General features: G+C 40.0%; 1 protein-coding gene across 2 annotated transcripts in view; it reads right to left on the minus strand.

Annotated features, from left to right (window-relative positions):
- lingo2b (leucine rich repeat and Ig domain containing 2b) overlaps positions 1–16673 on the minus strand; it is a 40073-nt gene extending 23400 nt beyond the window's left edge. The window contains exon 1 of one of the 2 annotated variants that reach the window (XM_023261196.3): positions 16342–16673. The gene's annotated coding sequence lies outside the window, so the exon portion shown is untranslated. Of the gene's footprint in view, positions 1–408; positions 508–16341 lie in introns of those variants that run through there. The other variant, XM_023261199.3, reaches the window with a different exon arrangement.
- Positions 16674–19857: the final 3184 nt, after the last annotated feature.

The following is a 19857-nucleotide window of genomic DNA, read 5'->3' on the forward strand; positions in this document are numbered from 1 at the left end:
CATTCAGACAGCGCCGGAATATTTATTTCTGCACAACCGTGTCTTTCACCAGACACTCTGTGCTCTTCCACAATTACACTGCGAAATGCTTGGATTTATTCCAGCGTGTTTGCCAGCTGGATTGCAAGAATCTTACAGTATTACAGCAAAATGCACTTATACTGGCAAACAAGCCTAAACAATAAATTACTCTGCATTTGGAAAGCTGCACTCAGCCAGGTGTTTACATATAAACCAGACATGTCATCAGTCTGCATCTCAGCGTGGGGTTTCAACGTGCAATTTGTACAGCTCAGACTCTAAAATCCTGTTGGTGTGTGTTTACACCATTTTAGATGCCTTATTGTGGATTTTGTTTTATAACGTTATTTCTTTTCCACTGACAAATCAAAGATAAGATGGTTTTACCTTAGCTGACATGTTTCAGCTGCAACTGCAGTCTTCTTCAGAGCGTCATCTGACGTGTGCTGACGTGTCCTTTTTATCAGGTGACCGGTCTGACAGATCTGTCAGAATCTGTCAGATAGGCCACGCCCCCCGCCGCCAGGTGCTCTCTGGAGGATGGAGTCCCAGGTATTAGAGGGTGTAGACCCCCTCGTCCCGGTTCATGGAGCAGCTCGCCCGCTTCCTGATCTGGATGGCCTCCTTGATCCATCGTTTATGCTTGTTGGTCTCTGATGTTACAATCCTCCCCCTGTCCCAGTCCATGATATGATTATTTCTTTTGCAGTGATCCGTGGTGGCTGATTTTTTGTTTTCTTGTTCGGCTTTTTCTTTTTGTGTTCTTGTGAGTCGTCCGATTGTTTCCTTTTCGCATTCTGTCTGGTGTTCTCTTCGTCTTGTGTTGAATGTTCTGCCTGTTTCTCCAATGTATGTTTTCTCGCAAGATTTGCAGGGAATTTCATAAATGATGTTGCATTTCTTGTCCGGTTCTATTTTGTCTTTGGGATGGACGAATAGCTGCCGGAGTTTTGTATGTGGTTTTACTGCTGTGTTGATGTTGTGTTTTTTCATCATGCACTGTATGGGTTCTGTTACCCCACGGATATATGGGATGCTGATTAGGTCTCTTTGTTTTTATTGTCCGGTTGTTGTGTGCGTTTTGTTTGTGTTTCCTTTTGTTTATTTACTTTGTTTTTAGCTTGTTGTTTTCCTTTGTTGATGGCCCATGTCGGGTATTGGCAGTGTGAGTGCGTTCTTGATGTGTTTATCCTCCTCCTGTTTGTTTTTCTCGTCTGTTATGATACTTGTCTGTTCAAAAAGTGTTCTAACTGCTGATAGTTTGTAAACTGTGGGATGTTCTGATGTCCAGAGGAGGTACTGGTCTGTATGTGCAGGTTTCCTGTAGACTGTGATCTTAATGCTTCCGTCTTCTCTGTGGTGTATGTTTAAGTCCAAAAATGAAATGATCCGGTTTATTTCTTCTTCGTGCGTGAATTGTATATTTCCTGTGTCGTCCGTGTTGTTCAGATGATCGGTAAGTTCTTGTGTGTGTCCAGATTGTATTATTTCCAGGATGTCATCAACGTATAGTTTCCAGAGTGTGGGTCTGCAGTGTGTGTCTGCAGTGTGGATGGCTTTTGTTTCTAGGTCCTCCATGAAAAAATTACTCATTATTGCAGATAGTGGATCTCCCATTGCAAAACCTTGTTTTTGACTGTAAATAACTCCTTTGAACTGAAAATAGGTGGATGTGGCAACGAACCAGAGTAGTGTGATGATGTCATTTACTGTAAGGTTTGTGCGTTTTTTCAATGTCCTGTCCTTCTTAAGTCGCTCTTGTACGATATGTAATGTGACGTCAACGGGGGTTTTTGTGAATAATGAAACTACGTCATGTGAAATGAATATCTCGTCTTTTTGTACTGTGATATTGTTGAGTTCTTGTCCCAGTTTTGAGTTCTTGCAGTGATGTTTTGATGTACCGAGGAGGGGTTTGATGATTTCTACTAAAGCTTTTGAGAGGTTGTAGGTGACTGATCCGATGCTGTCTACAATAGGGCGCAGTGGTGTGTCTTTTTTATGTATTTTTGGTGTCCCATATATCCGGGGGGTAACGTCAGCTGTGGGAATGAGGTGGTTGTAAGCTTCCTGTGTTATTTTATTGGTTTCTAATAGTGGCTTGAGCAGAGTTTTTAATGTCCTTTTCTTTTGTTCTGTGGAGTCTTTTTTGAGTATTTCGGATGTGTTCCTGTCCTGTAGCATGTTGGTTAACTGTTGTTCATATGTGTCTGTGTCCACGATGACTGTGGTTCGTCCTTTGTCGGCCGGTAGGATGGTGATGCTGTTGTCCTGTTTGAGTGATTTTATTGCTTTTGTTTCTTGCTTGGTGATGTTGCTGTGTGGAAGTTTTGCCGATTTTAAAATGCCTGCTATTGCGTTTCGGAGTTCCGATTTGTGTCCCTGATCCTGTATTTTCTGGCATGCTAATTCTGTTGCTAATATGAATTCTTCGTGTGGTATTGTGGTGGGTGTGATGGCGAAATTGAGGCCTCTTGTCGACCCCCTTTGTCACTCCCTGGCTCCCAACGACCATCGTTGAGGAGCCAGACGGGTCTTGGCAATGGTCGTCGGAATGTGAATAGCACTGACCACACCTCACAGAGGTTATAAGCTGAGGCAACATCAACCACCACCAGAACTGAAGAAGCCTCTTGGATGAGAGGTGAAACGTCTTCAAGGAACCTTCTTAAATTCCAGTTGGATTGATTTAAACAACTTTGGATACTCTTGTCAAAACTGTTTGTTCACGCCAACGATGGATCAAGGAGGCCATCGAGATCAGGAAGCGGGCGAGCTGCTCCATGAACCGGGACGAGGGGGCCTACACCCTCTAATACCTGGGACTCCATCCTCCAGAGACCACCTGGCGGCGGGGGGTGTGGCCTATCTGACAGATTCTGACAGATCTGTCAGACCGGTCACCTGATAAAAAGGACACGTCATCACACGTCAGATGACGCGCTAAAGAAGACTGCAGTTGCAGTTGAAACATGTCAGCTAAGGTAAAACCATCTTATCTTTGATTTGTCAGTGTAAAAGAAATAACATTTTCCTGTGATAGTTAACGACAAAATGAACATCATCCAAATAAAAAGATTTTGTTTTCTGTTGTCATTTCTCTGAAGCCCAGAATGTTAATTTGAAAGCTTATCTCTAGAACACTAAACATTATCAGACAGAAACTGTCAAAACAGGAAGAATAATGAGATTTTTAAAACTCTCTAGTGGCCCATGAATTAATCATGTGTGACTTCTGGTTCAGTCAAAAGAAATAACCAAATCTAAACTTTAAATCTTGATATTTCATCAAAATCCCTTTATTCTGCATGTTGCATTCATATATTTATAGAAAAAAAAAGTTTGCACAAGATTTTGTAAAAAAAAAAAAAAAAAAAACAACCCTGAAGATTGTGCACTTCTTTGTGCAATCAGTGAATCAGCTGTGACCCGCAGTCACATAACAAAAATTCAGGTACTTTATAATATAGAACTAAAACTCTTCCATTTAGGTAAAATCTGTGAACACTTGTTAATTAAATTTTTATTCATTTTTTATTTTCGCAAAATAAAGAAATTCATCTTTCATGAATAATTTTTTTATGTTATTATGAATATTATTTTATGATAATATCTCTCTCTGGTGCAGGACTTTATATTGCAGTGGACAATGAGCCAACAGTAACTAAAAATGTGTTAAGAACAAAAAAACGCCCAGAAATTGGAGCCTAGTGGATTTATTAGATTTTCCTTTTCTTTTTTTAAAAAGAGAAATTCAAATAAGTTTCATTTGCATCTGATAAGAAATGCTTGGACTTAATTCACGTTAGTACTAGCAATTGATGAATACTAATTTACAATCATTATTTTGTTTGCAAAAGGTGAATTTGCAGTTGAAGTCATTAAAGGTAAAAGTCATTTCTCTTATCTATGTTCAGATCATTTTGCTTAAATTTTTCAAGTACTAAATATAATTTTAGTTCCAGTATTTCTTGTGATTTACCAATCTGATCTGCATTAATTGTAGTTAAAAGAGAACCTTAACACTCCCTGAATATATTACTTGGCTGCAGCCGTGTTTATGCAAAGTGTGTCTTGGGTGTGTCAGTTCACTGCGACATCATTGCTGGACTCGGTTACAAATGTAATTACTCTGTCAGAGTTGAAACAGGCTTAAGTCTTGATTATACTAGACTTAAATAGACTGGAATGGACACTCATGGATGAAATTTATGTCATGCAGACTGGAGAATGCAGAAAGCACAACACTGGTCCTCGACTTTTAACCAGAGAGTGCAATATAGCAAAGGCGAATAAAATTCGAATGAAATTACTTCTGCTGCTTCTTTGTCATCTCCCCCTCTGCCTATCTTACACAGTACATACGTTTTCTGCTCAGTCGGATAAAGTGAAAATTACTGATGAAAAGTCATCTGTGACTGTCTCCGACATCTTTGATGCAGTCAGACACACCAACCACATCAGCAATACTAGCGTTTTCTGGAGTAAAAGTTCCAGAGTCACACTTGTCTCTATACAAAACCCTTTATCAAATTTTACAGGGCATACACACTGGAGGGAGCAATCCTACAGTGTGACTTTGTCCCAAAGAAAGTCGTTGACAATGTACCTACGTAATCATATAAAAGATCCCAAGTTAGATTAACTCTTAGGTCACTTACTCATTTCGCAGTTAATGAAAACAGTGCCAGATGTTGAAGACACTTTGTTGCTCATGTGGAGATAATGTCAATCAGTCACACTTTAACTTTTAAGTCTGCACATGCCCATCCATCCATTATCTATACACCGCTTAGTCCTCATTAGGGTCGCAGTGGGGGCTGGAGTCTATCCCAGCTGACTCAAGGTGAAGGCTATAGACCCCCTGGACAGGCTGCCAGTCTATCACAGGGCTACACATAGAGACAAACAAGCATGCTCACAATTACACCCACAGACAATTCAGAATCACCAATTAACTTCAACATGTTTTTGGACTGTGGAAGGGAGCCACAGAACCCGGTGAGAACCTACACTGCACGGGGAAGAACATGCAGCCATCTGCCTAAGTAAATACAGCAAATATAATACCAGCTAAAAGGACAAAAAAAAAAAACTACTTGCAAATCACAAATCTCAACAGAATGAGGAAAAAAAGCCAACATTATAATTACCCTGACTGAGAGGCAGCTCTGCACATTATCTTTGTTTCACATGCACAGAAGGACACAGCTCTTGCAGGGCATGGGGCTCTGATTCTAAAGCCAGTGATGCTGCGGCTTTGGACGTCAACCAACCAAAGGCCCCTACGGCAAGGAGTGTGCTCTCAGACAGAGGATCAGCCGGGGCGCTGGCGTTCACACGACAGGACAGCTGAGGGGCCTCGGGCTCCACAACTGGTAAACATGCGGGGCTGACGCTCCACCGTGGGTTTAATGGCCTTTGTGTTCTTTGAAGTGCTTTATAATGATGAGGGGGTGAGTGCATTAAGACTGAAACTCTCTGGGCCGATCGTATTGACAGGGTCGTTACTACAGTATAGCAGGTGTTCCCTGGGAGCGCCGCTCTGTTCTCCACCCATGAAACAAACAACCTGTTTGTATCTGCGCTCATTGTTTTTATTTGTGCTATTACCGAACACTCCAGCAAAGCCATCCTGCATCCTGTCACAGAGGTGAATAAAGCCATATTGACCATCTCAGATTGAAACAATATTTGTTCTGAAACGCTCACCAGCAGGCAGTCCTGTTCCCTCTATCATACATGACAGGCAATCAGCAGTTGTTTTTATTACTATGCATAGGATGTCGGGAAATCTGTTTGATTTGTGTTCGTCTATCATGTGGTGTCATTTATTACATCCTGACTGGGCCAGGAAGTCTAATATGAACAGCGTCTATTTATACTGGGGGTGTATTCTGCTAGTTATAAAATCTTTTATGTTGCATGATAACAACCATGGTGGAGACGTTTCATTTTTCTTCGCTGCTGCAGCAAACACAACAGAAAATGCATGATATAGAGAGCATGAAAGTCACTGAAGAGTTGCATTTATTTTCTAGCTCCATTAAAAATGGTGAAACACAGAATTCAGGACAATTGGCAGTTTAGTTTGTCTTTAAATTATGCATTTAAGTCAAAGCCTGGTTTAGTTTGCACTCCCATTCACCTTTTACTGCTGCCACTTTCATTTTCTCGATCAGGTTTACTTTATTTTACAACGTGCCGTTCATGGACCTGAAATGACTTTCCAAAATGCCTCCCTGTTGACTTCTGGCATCATTCCCACTCTGTTATCCAATTCAGCAAGGTTTTTATAACCTTTCCCTGCTCATTTCTGTCTCCCTTTGTTTTAGTTTTACCAACACCCCTCTGGGCTTTATTTTCTATCACCTGCACAATGTAGGATCTATTTTGCCCTCATGCCTTTCTGTCATTTTTACTGTATATGTGACTAAAGTAATTTTGCAGTGGCAGAGATGGAGGGAGGCAGCGGGAGGGAGGTCAGGGGAGCTAATGATAGAATATGGGCCAGATGCAGGCAGAACTCCTGGAGATGCAGGGTTACGGACCTCACTGTTGAAATAAATACAAGAATGGAAAGAAATGAGGGTGAGGGCGGGAGGACTGGCAGGTACTCTGACATTCTCATTTCAAATCTGGCTTTTGGCTGATGTCACATTTAATTCCTTGCCTCTCCTGTCTGTTTCTATCAGAATCTGTCTGTTGCAAAACCCAGTCCAGAACATAATCAATTTCTTTTTTTGGCATCATAAAAAGCTTGACTTTTCACTTTTCAACAAAGGTTTGTTTTCTGTCAACAACTTTCATGGTTCAGTTGTTATTTTTTATTTATTGTTTATTTTTGTAGGGACAATGCAAAATTAAAAGTAATTACACCAGAGTGTGCGAGCAGCTAATTTACATGCATTGTCCCTGGGCAGGGAGACAAAAAAACAACCACTGAACAACAATTACACTACAAGAAACCTCATAATATGTGTGTGGGATAATAATTAGAATCAGGGTGGTAAATACAGTGAATACAATGCCATCATTGGTGGTGACAATTTTGTGCTGACTTCAACAAAAGCTTGAGGCTGGTTGTAAACACTATGAAGCTTCCTTAGTCTCATACATTTGTGGGTAAAGAGTTTCACTTCCCACTACTTAAACTGAGAAAACAGACCAAAAGCTATCTATGGTGCCCAGTTACCCCTAGCAAATGGTCTGGTACTGCCTCGATTGACCAGGCATCCTCCTTCTTTTTCTTTGTTGGAACATCTCATTAGCGATAAAAACAAGTAAACTCTGCCCCAGGGTTGGATATGAAAATGAAAGGAAGAATCATGGAATGGAAGACTCTATCTGAAATGTGGACGTAGCCTCAGGTCTAAAAAGTGAAGCCAATGCGGAACCACTTTACACCTGCATTCTGTCAGCAGTGGGTGACTCCTCTGGTTGCCAAATGTATAGATGTCTTTGAGAAAATTGAGCCAACCTCTCACTTATATCTGTTACTTCATTAAACATAAACTTCAGTTTATGGTCACAATTGCAAGTTTCAAGTCTCCTTCAAAAAGTCACGTTTTCATTTTGTAATTTATGGTTAGATAGAAGATAAAACAGAGTATGTTTATGGGTGGGGCTCCCTTATGATTGATTGGGTCCACCACAGTGTCCTCCAGGTCTCAGTCAGATCCACCCATCACTTGATGCTTCAAAATGATGGTTCAAAGCAACAGAAGATGTCTAAGTTCTTCTTTCATACAGTCCATAATCTTCTCTCGGTGGCAGATGTATTGCTTTTCTTCCTTGGAAGAACCCATAAAATGACTTTACTCTAAAAAAGACCATGTTTTTTAAATGTTTTTTCAGAAGGCTCTCTCATTCTTTGAAGTGCCATCACCAATTGAGAAACCTCTTTATTTAAGGGATCTAAGGCTACCCTTGCTGGCCGTCCAACCATTTACCAGCTTAACCAGTTTCCCAGCCAGGTTTTGCTGGTTAGGCCAGCAGACCAATCAGTCTGACCAGTAGACACCAGCTCAGGCTGACTGACTGACCAGCTATCCAGCTATACTAACAAACCACCAAGGTCAGCCTGGTAAACCAACTAAACCAGCTGAGCCTGGCTACAACCAGTAACCATCTTCAACTGATCTTTTTCAGCAGGGTTCTAAAGGTTCATTGTTGATATGAAATGATTTGATTTGGTGGCCAGTAATAGCATAAAATTAGACATGAAACCAGTCAGTATCGATGAATCATTTGGTCTATAAAACAAAATATTTGACGTATTATACTAGAAGAGACTAAGAAATGCTGTGAATTGTTATATTTGGATTTATGATCAAAGATGACTTCAACAATTATTAAGTCCTATTATCAAAATAAAATCAGGTGGGTCCACAAAGAACTTGAAATATTGAATTTTTTTGGAAACAGTGTTGATGGTTCTCTAAGGTATCTTTGAGGGTTTTTTAAAGAGCCATTTGATAAAATTTGAAGTCCTTTTTTTTTTACTCCACTTAGCACCTTTATTTTCCAAATTTACCACGTCATTAAAAATAATATTGTTTTACTGCAATCTGTAAGTATCTACCAAGTGTTATGGATGAGCTATCTCCTGTACTGCCAAAACCCCACAAGTATTAATATAGCTTTCTGGCTAATTCTAAATGCACTGCTGTTAGACAAACAGGATAATGTCAAAATTACAATATCGTAGCAAAAAGACAGTTTTTTAGGTTGTGAAACAGTGAAGTTTTTTGATATTTAGATTTTCAGCAACCCAGGAGAATCTCACTGCATGCTAAAACTCCTCATTAGCTAACAGCTCTCGTTGGCTAAGCACAAAATGACTGTGTTAATGTATGCACTGCTTTAGAAAAGGGCACCCAGCTCCTTTTCTAGCCAGCACTTTCAAGTAATCTAGAAATAGTCTTCTGAGGAACATCTAATGTCACTGTTCCTCTGCGTGTGTGATAACGTCAGGGGAAGGGAAGCCCACACAAACCTGAGAACTCCATTGTGCTGAAAGCCTTTTTCCCATTTTACTGGCGTCTCTTACAGCAGGGTGTCCTCCAGGGACCTGCCTGTTGCTATGTTTTCTCATTTCTCAATAGGAAGGATGTGTGCCATTATGTGCTCTTGACATTGCTGAGAGCTGAGCACGTTTATATATAGCAGCAAGAGTGACAGACACTTATAAACATTTTGACTTTTAGTGCCTCAAAGGTGTTTTCAGTCAGTCGTCACGGCAACCAGGAGCAGCTTCCTCCAGAACCTGCTGTGCTACAAGGCCAAAATGAGGTGCGCAGGGTATACACTGGCTCACACTAAGGCGACAAATAACCTTAGAGGTTAGGCTGTATGCAACGGCAATGGGTGGAAATAGGTCTGAACAGCATCCTAACATCACCACATGCGGGGTTTTGAAGTGAATAAATTGATTAACGAATCAGAAGTATATACAGTCCTGGTAATCACAGGTTATTTTTTAAAATACACAATTTTTTGCTGACCTGAGTCTTTAAGTTGCTGATAATACATAACCTGGAATAGAGAAACTGACACTGTTTTATTGATCTCTATAATCATCACGCATGTGTTGTGAATTTAGCAACTGTTATGCAACCACCAGTGCTAAAAAACCTTTTTGGCTATTTCTAAATGACTTGCTAGTATTTTTAAAAAAAAAATCTAATCAAAAGTACAGGTGGTGCAACAAAAACAAAGCTGTTGATACAAAGTCACATTTTTATATATATTCAAGTCTTTTGCCACCTAAATGGTAAAAATTTCATAGTTCACCCTGTTGCTAATACATTGCTTTTGGAGAAATGTTGGCTGGCCGGCTATTCTTGGGAAGGTTCGCCACTGTTCCATGTTTCTCCATGTGTGGATAATGTCTCTTACTGTGGTTCTCTGGAGTCCCAGAGCCTTAGCAATGTAACCCTCCACACTTATAAATGTCAATGACTTGTTTTGTGTCTGTTCTTGAATCTCTTTAGAAGGTGGCATCATGTGCTGCTTTTTGAGACCCTTTAGCTACATTACAATGCCGACAGATTCTACTTAAGGTATGTTTAGATTCAGCAAGCTACAAGCTGGCTAGTAATCATACGTGGACATTTAAACCCTGCATTTTGTGCTTTCTTTAGTTATCTTTATTTAAAATTAAAATTAGTTTGATGACCTGAAGCATTTACGTGTGACAAATACGCAAAAATAGAAGATATAAATCATATAAATCAAACAGAAATCAAATTAGTATATTACAGTCGTCAAAGTTTATTATTTTATAACTAAAGGTATAAAGAATGTTACTGAATTACTATAAATTTGATAATATAATAAAATAGGATACCAAATTTATAAATTACAGTTGAGACACTTTATTTTATAAAAACATATACATTGGTTTAACTGACTCTTCAAACACACTGCCGGCTAAAACTCCTCATGAGCACACTGAATTGTGAATGAATTGATGAATAAGGAAAATGAGTGAGAGAAGCATGCAGTAAATCAAATTTATCACACTTTTTGTTTTTAAATTTAAAAATCTTACAAAAAAAGAAATGTTGTAGCACTTTGTCTCTTTGCAGCATAGCAGCCCATCTTCTCATGCACCAACCACCCTGACCTGGACTCATGTTCTTCTGCCTTCTTGTGTAATGTATGCGTGTGTATACATGTACAATAATGTGTGTGTGTGTGTGTGTGTGTGTGTGTGTAGACAGGGGGTTGAAACCAATATAGCGTATTGATTTTCTGATAAATGGCCCCGATACTCCAGGCCTTCATTAAGAATCAGCTTCTTATGGTTGTCCCCAGTAACGGATATGATGCGGTTTGATTGATTACATATTTGCTTTAAAGCTGATCAATACTACACTGTTTGTCTGTGGGAGGGCCATAACCTGAATGGATATGGATTGCATAAGGATGAAGATGGTGCTGTTATTATGATCTCTAGGAATATGAACTACGATGGTTATTATTAGGGTTATTATCATGGAATTGCCGGTGATTATGATCGTTGCTTCTGCTCCGGTTTGAATCTTGTTAAAGGCTTCAGCAGGGAGTTAGCTTGGATACATTTCCACACTCATTTGTCTGCTCCTTATTTTCTCCAGGAAAGTCATGAGACTCTCCTTTCCAACGATGTCCTCCTTCACATTCACACATTAATTTTTGATATCAAATACCTGCAGAAAATAATAGCTTTTGGCAGCTTTGAGACGATTTTGGCTCCGGCACTGAAAGACCCATGTGGGGCGAACCCTTGTGTGTGTTTATGTGCAAGAGAGCGCATGCATAGGGAGGTGCAACACACACCTGAGCAAAAAATAGGCATCGTCGAGCGCTGGAGCATAATTCTGCTCTTGTGAATTTCCCACGCACCACTGTTACATTTTAATCATGCACTGGAGACGGGGGAACCTTGAGTTTGTTGAAACTGACGCCTACAGAAACCGGCATCTGCAATGCTAATCACACTCCAGCAAAGGGCCCCACAGACTAGCCTTGTCTTCCCTGTCAAACTAAAAATTCGTCTCCAATAACAACCGAGCGCTCGGTGGCTCGCTGCATTGCTAATGTGCTGCGGGGCTACATCTGGAGTGAGCCTTCACTGTCCTGCTACTTTGGACAAATCTGTATTCAGAATAAGGGTGTGGAGATTAGGCGACTCAGCATGCTGACTGACATACAGACTGTGTGGGATCATTTTTATCACACGCTGTGCGATGCTATTTGTGTGTACAGCGTAGTCATATCTGTCATCGTGATTTATTTATTCTTCTGAGAATCCTTATGTCTGCCATCTCTCTTACATAACAGTTACAATAAATGAGGCTGAGTTAAATTAAGCCTCCTTAATGTGACACTTTTGCATAATTATCTCTGTCTTTCAGACATTTTTTTTCTGTTTGTAAAAAGCACCTAGTATCAAAAACTCATCTTGTTACTGTGACTATTTTAAAAGTGATGTCACCTCTTTAACTCTGTCTCCACTTGTTGCAGCCACCTTACCTAAGAAAAACCCCAGATTCTCCTCCATGCTGCACCTTTACATCTATACTTCCTGGTTAGCTTTTATTTTTACAAGCATCTAATCTTTTTGGGGAAAATTCTTAAAAGTCCCATTTCTCCTTTTTTTGAATTTCACCGCTGGGGCCGAATCTTAGCGCTCAGGATCTTACAGTATGTTTTTGCTTTGAAGACAGTAAGTTGAGAGAAAGTTCACCTTTCATTTTCCATTTCTTCTCTCCTGTCCAATCAGATTAAGAGATAGAAGGGTCTTCCTTGCTAACTGCTGCGCACTATGAACATAGGAATCCTTTGCTGCTTTAAGACCCAGTTATCTGCAAGCCAATTATACCAATCTACAGAGAACTATGCAGGAAAGTACTTGAATTAATAATGATCGAATTTTCACAGCACAAATAATGCATTGCATGGGAACGTTTGCTGAAGTTCGCTTGTTTCAATCATACGAATCCTGCAAATTATTCTTTACATTGATGCACAATTTTTTAAAACGCACAAAGGTGTGTTGAAAATATTAAAATCCTCTTGCAGACACTTTAAACATGTATGCAATTGATTATGTTCTATCATCTTATATTTTAAAATTTGTAATGTATAGTAATTTTAAGTCTGCCTTGTTATACGGTTATGCAGCATGTTTGTGTGTTGCTCCAACATCTGGGATCTGAGTGGCAGATGCTGAACAACACTTTATTCATTATTTATGTTGTAGAAAAAATTAAACTCACAAGGTAATTATTAAGCAATTAAAGTTGCTGTGTGTAAATTTGCCAAGTCCTTGTAATAATAATGACGCCATTCAGCAACCAGCTGTTGTTTTATTGCAGTTTTAATGGCTGATTATAGGACAATTAGTTTATTGTGCGTGCTAACATCCAAAGAACAGGTTTGACTCATATTGATTTTCTGATTGCACAGATACTACAGGCTGTTATTAAGAATCAGCAGAATTGATGACAGGTTTATCTGGTTGTCCGTGGGGAGACCCTTACCTGAATGGTTCTTAATGCAACAAATCAAGCATGAATACAATCATTGTCACGGTCTTTATGATTGTGGACGATACTGACTCTTTCTTCTGACATCTGGGTTGTCTGCTAATATCATAAAAATAGTTGTGTTAGGGACTAAAATAACCACATAAAAACAATTCAACAGAAAACACAGAGCTCCAGTTTCTGTGAACACAAAAGAATTCACTCTCTAATTCACTTAACTGGCGAAGTCATTCTTACTTTACAATAAACAGACGCTGAATGAAAAAGATATTTCAGCTCTCACTGGTTTGGCATTTAATTCTAAGTAGAAAATTCTGCTTTCATAATAAATTCATGCTTTAGAAAAACATGAATAAATACTTCAATTCATTATAATGCCCCACTTTCTTATTCCATGCAAGAAGTCAAGGGATTATAAGTTACATATGCATATAGATATATATAGATACATTGCATTTATGTTTCCACTGCATTGTATTTTAATTAAATTTATTAATTCATGTCCAACTGTAGCTGTAGTCTTTATTCAACTGCATCTTGTTCAATTGTAGCTTGTTTTTATCTTTAATATTTTACTAGTTTTATTGTGTTGCCTTGTATTTTTCATTTCTTTTCTTTTTTGTTGTCTTAAGTTGCGTTGTTGTTACGAATAAACTTTCCTTGCTGCACATTAAATTGGAGCTGTTGCAATAAATGAAAATGAAAACAATCAAAATTCTCTGATTCCTGCCTCTTAAATCTGAATATTTTCTGGTTTCTTTCCTCCTCTGTGACAGTAAACTGAATATCTTTGTGTTGTGGACAAAGCAAGACATTTGAGAACGTCATTAGGGGCTTTGTGAGACACTGAGTAGCATTCCTCACCATTTTCTGACGTTTTATAGACTAAATTACTAACTGATGAACCGAGAAAACAAACCAGAGGTTAATGGACACTAGACACAATCATCAGCTCCCTCTCTGCACTGAAATGCTGCCACCACATCTCTGGCTCTGCTCCTGTCTTTAGATCACACTTGTTGCTGTATCACGTGGCATTTGTTCTTTAACAATAACACTTACACATAATAAACAATTCTTGAGTTCTTGTTGGATTTCTAATGTAATCCAACTAATACTGATGAAGGAAACCAGTAAAACAGAGATTAACTGTCGGCACATAAAACCCAAATACTGGCACTGCTTCTCTGCATTACTGGCGCCATCTGAGGGAAATAAAAGTGCCAAGAAGCAACCAGCTGGTTCGTGTGCAGCTACACGGCTGGGTTGTTAACTCATTAGTTTGTTCATCAAAAAACGAGGGACAAATGCAGGAGGGGAGCTCGATCGATGAGGCTGTGGGGGTCAAGAATGTGGTCATTGATAGAGCAGAATATCGCATCGTGGTGGTGCGAAGGCTGATTATGAGAAACGAGCTGCTTGTGCCTTGATGTCCTCGAATGAGTTCAGACACTTTGAGGCACTTGATAATCACGGTGAAGCTTCCCTACGTGACACCATCAGCCCCGCCAGGTAGCACCAAGCGAGCAAGGGAGGAATGGGAAGAAGTGGCGTGAGGGAAAGGAAGCCTGCCAGGGCTGGCGAAAACAAACAATGGGAGGTTGAAGGGTGAGGAGGGGTGAGGGAGGGGCCGAGGCAACACCACCTTCCCCTCTTGCCTCCAATATCTCCTCTCCCATCCCCCCTCTCTCTCACCCTTAACGAGGGATAGTTTTCTCCTCGCCTCTCATCTCTCTCTCACTCCCCTCCTTTTCCTCACCGTCTCAGGGGACCAAACACACCCCTGACAGGTTGCCATGGAAACGCCTCTCACACACACACACACACACACACACTCTCACTCTCTCGCACGCTCACCCTCACTCCTTCTCTCTCTCTATCTTGCAGCGGTAACGCCTGTATCCTCTCTCTCCTCCATTAGCATCCCTCTTGCTTGGAGACAGCAGGGGCGGCACTTGTCGAAAACCCTGAGGTACGACTGAGTCCTCCCTGCACCTGAATCCATTTGTCACGAGAAAACTTCAAAAATCACACTTTCATATGCTTGGAAATGCAAGGATTCACAGGGGGGGATCAATTATTCCACACAGCTCACCCAAACTATTGTTCTTTCCCTTTTTTTTTTTTTTTTAGATCTTGCTTACAAGTACATCGCCATCCATTTCCCCTGAACTTTGCTCTCCATTATGAAGATAAGACCAACCAGATCTAATTTACACACAATTACCGTAGCCATGCCATCCTCAATTAATGCCCATGGAAGTCAGACAAGAGGCAGTGGAGTCCCTCGGCTGGAGCGTAACTCATTTATAATTCAGTCCTATTTGTCATACTTCAGGTCAGGATAGGAGTGTGTAAAGTGAAGCTTTTTTGCAAGCACTCATCCGCATGAAAGGATGTATCTACTCTATATCTCACCCCTGCAGGCTTTTAGAGATCCTGGTCCACTTTAAGGATGGGAAAGAGAGGGGTGCTTTACCAAAAAAAAAAAAAAAAAAAAAAGAAAAAAGAAGACTGTTACCTCTGCTGCAGGGCCACTTTGACTCACAGCAGAGCACCCACCGCCAACTTCTTACAGTGCATGTGTCATCCCCCGCTGTGCAGCTCGGGGAGGGTTTTTATCCAGCCACCTTGTGAAGCGTGTTGGTGTCATCATGTCAGTCGGTGTATGGATGCTTTTTGCTGCAACAGTGTTGAGTTGGAAAGACTGCGAAACATCCAGAGGCATCCATTCACCCCGTTTCTCATACATTAAAAAAAGGTACAGTATCACTTCATTGACTCCCCGTTTGTCCACACGAAGTGAATGCAGCAGCTTGTTCCTTCTCTCAGCACCTATGCACCTATATCACAGATCTTTTATCTCCCTTTATCACCTCATGAGGATCTCATCAGGGCTCTTCTCCCCATTACTTATATATATATATATATATATATATATATATATATATATATATATATATATATATATATATATATATATATATATATATATAAAATGAGAAATTACTTGCATCCTCCCCTAAAAGAAAACGCTCACACCTCCTGCCCAGATAGGGACTACGCCTCATCTGCTGATGAAACCAAGTGTCAATATCTTTTTTCCTTTTTTCCCCTGAGTTAACAGCCAGTTTCTGAGTGAGTCGTGAAGGGAAAGATTTCCATTCATCTTGGCAACAGATTGGAAGCGCAGCAGCTCCACATCTATGAATAATCACAGTGATGAAAACTACTGAGAGTGTTAAAGCAAATCAATGTCCTCCTGAAGTGTCATGAGTCTTACCTTCTACCTGCTCCTCCACATGCCAAAATCCACCTTTACATCGCTGAGTGGGAGTCCGAGGCGCTCACTCTGACTGACGGACACTTGCACAGACTGTGAATGCAATCCTCTCTGACTTGGTCTCCGTCCACTCTGTCTTCCATGGAAAGAAAACTACCTTCAGAAAACGACGTTGTTTCCCCTCCCCACTTTCCTTTTTATTTATTTATTTATTTTTTTAAATTTTAGTTTAATCTGGTTTGGTCTCCGGTGAGAAGGAAGCTCATCCCTCCTGCCGTCGGCTCCAGTTTTAACAGAGCACCGCGCTGGATGACGGCGCGCAAAGAGAAAGAGGAGAGAGAGATACAGAGGGATGCGTAAAGCCAGCAGCTGCAGCTACTGGGAGGCTGTGTGGGTTTGATTTCAGAGTAAAAGGCTGGAAAAAGCTCCTAAGTAAGTAGTGGGGTCCAAAAGTCTGAGACCACGTCAAACTTCTCTCACGTTTTCATTTCAATCTGGAGGGGAAAAAAATGAAAGTCTGAGGATTTAAATATATTCAAAAAAAAAAAAAAGAGAAAACCCCAAAACAAAACACAAAAAAATAAACACAAAAACCTGACACACAGGTAGATTTCATCCGATGTTTACACATCAGTTTGCATTATTTGGTAATCAGTAGGGCTGCACTGCCACCTCACAGCTTTAAGATCCACAGTTCGTGTCCCTTGTTCGTGCCTGGGTTCTTTCTGCGCGGAATTTGCATGTTCTCATTGTACTTTGGCTTCCTTCCACAGCCCAAAAATATCAATTGGTAATTCTAAATTGTCTGTAGTTGTGAATGTGAGTGTGCTTGTTTGTCTCTATATGTAGTCCTGCGATAGACTGGCAACCTGTCTAGTCTGTCCCCTGCCTTCACCCTAAATCAGCTGGGATAGACTCCAGCCCCCCCATGACCCTAATGAGGATTAAGTGGTGTGTAGATGATGGATGGATGGATGGATGGTAAATTAGTATGAAGTATTATGGTGCTTCAAATTTCCAGCACATCATTCCTAAGCAGCATTGTGATTTGGAGAAGCATGGTATCAGTGTCCAAAGTCAGATTGTTATTCTGAGCAGAGAGGGCTTTCTCAGCATCTAATCATGGCTACACTGAAGGTTTTTCAGGCCAGAGTTATACTTTCAGTGTCCGTGAGTCCTCCGAGTGAACTCCTGTGGACTTGTATAAAAGTAACGTATACGTCGGTGTTGCTACTTTAAACTTTAAATTGTCCACAATTGTGTAAGAGACTGCTAAGATCCATTTGATGAAATTTTGTCATCTCTCCAAATACATTAGAACATACATGGAGTCTTCTGTGGACGTCCATTTGCAGCCTGAAAGTTGTGTTTGGGTTGTCTCAAGGTTACTGTGGCAGTAGTGAGCGTGAACCACACAGAGGCTCTACTGTATATGTATGGAACAGAATCCTTCAAGTGGGAACTAGAAAGGTAATATGATAACAACAACTATGTGTTCATAGTGTCCGCAGCTGTCTGTGTGTGTCCATAAGAGAGTCTAATCAAGGCTTAAGTGGGCAGTGCAAGGCAGTCTAAAGTACTTTGTGGAAACAGAAACAGTCATATTCAAACCACAATCAGGACGACCAAAAGTGAGTATACCATCAGGAGATCAATGCATCAAACATTGTTTACTGAGCAAATGAAAAGCAACTTCAGTGATACTGAATTTGCTAAATAAAGAACACAAGAGTCCAATCAACAAAAGTCCAGCAAAAAGAAAACTGTCTAGCAGAAACTCAGAGGATGAGGAGTGTCTCTAAACCGCTTTTCAGGAGGGGAAACAAGGACAAATACTTGTGGCAAACAGAGATGTAGCACCATTTCCTAGTGGAAAAAAAAGAAAAAATCCTACTAATTGATGAATCACAGGTAGAAATTAGCAGCAGTAATAGTCCATGTAAGGAGAGCAGTGGGGAAGAGGAATACATCACGGTGTATCAAACCTACAGTGAAATCTGAGGATGTTTTGCTGCTCTGGACTCGGACACCTCGACTCCACCCTGACAAAGGCGCGTTTAATTCCTCAGGGACATACTCCAGCCTCTGGCTTACATCTTTGTGGAGAAGGATTCATGGTGCAGCAGGATAATAAACCCAAACACACCTCAAAGACCAAAGAAGACCAAACAGTTCTGACTGTCACAGACTTTCCTTCACAGCCTGATCATTTAGAGGCACTTGAAGACTGAGAAAGACAAACACTCCTGATTTGACAAGAAGCTCTTCGGAGCAATGTAACATCATGCTGTGAATTATCAGCTTTGAACAACCTGGGGGAGTCCACACAGCTCACGTGCTGCTTTCATTAAAGCAAAAGGGAGGCATACAAAGAACAAAATTATAAAATTCATGTACATTTTCCCAGACAGTCAACTTTTCCCATAAATTGCTTAATCCAGTCTTATCATTGGTAATGAAATATGCTGTGACTTCACTTGTGGTCTCAGATTTTTGGACTCCTCTGTGTGAAAGTGTAAAATTATGAAAGATAAATCTGGAAAATGGCTGATTTCAGATGTATGCACTCCAAAATCTGCAGAATCTCTGTGGAATCATCTGCAGTGGACCTTAAAGTTTAGCTCATTCATTCCTCTCTTCATTTAAAAATTCAATTCACCCAATAGTACAAGACCGTTGCACCTGCTTTTAGCCATTTACCTCTTATGTGTCACCGTTTACAATTGTACTAACTTTCTGGTGTTTTTTTTTTCCTTTTTCTTTCTCTTTATGTCCCCACTGTTTTGTGTTTACCTTTTATGCTGCCTCTTGTACAGGTAGTCATTGGAAATGAGAACTAGTCCTCAATTGACCTACCTGGTTAGGTAAAGATTAAAACAAACAAACAAACAAAAAATTACCAACATCGATAAGTAGAATAATAGCCGGTGACCTGGTTATAAGCTTGGTTTGGATGAGACACTTAGGCAACTTGTCTATTCAGAATCTGGCTGTGCTTTTATTGATCAGCTCCACCAGAACACAGAACAGACATCACATGACACAAGAGAAGGTTAAAAAAAATTCTAATGTATTTTACTAAATGTCAGATGTGCACTGGATGCCATCCACTATGATACATATCAGATAAAACAATCATCTGGTCTCATTTTTGGATTTGACTCCTGACATCTTCCAGACTGATATTGTGAGGTGTTACAGCTCTTTTAAGGGTAAAAACTACTCGTAATATTGAGTCAGGGAATTAAAATGCTAAAATAGGAATGATTTGTTCATTAATATTTAATATGTTGAGTTAAAATAAGCTATAAAGTACAATAATTTGTAATTTCAGTGATAGTTCATATTTTATATTCATTGGGTTACTTGTAAAAGAGAAGCAAAATAGAAAATAAAATATTAAACAGTGCAAAGTAGCGGCAAGAGAGAAAAATAATCTAGCCATGATGTTTTCATTTTAATCATCCAAGAATATTTTAACTTATTTAGCTTTTAGTCAGTGACTTTAATGCATTT

Source organism: Amphiprion ocellaris, chromosome 20 (genome assembly GCF_022539595.1).
Source record: "Amphiprion ocellaris isolate individual 3 ecotype Okinawa chromosome 20, ASM2253959v1, whole genome shotgun sequence".
Lineage (NCBI taxonomy): Eukaryota > Metazoa > Chordata > Actinopteri > Pomacentridae > Amphiprion > Amphiprion ocellaris.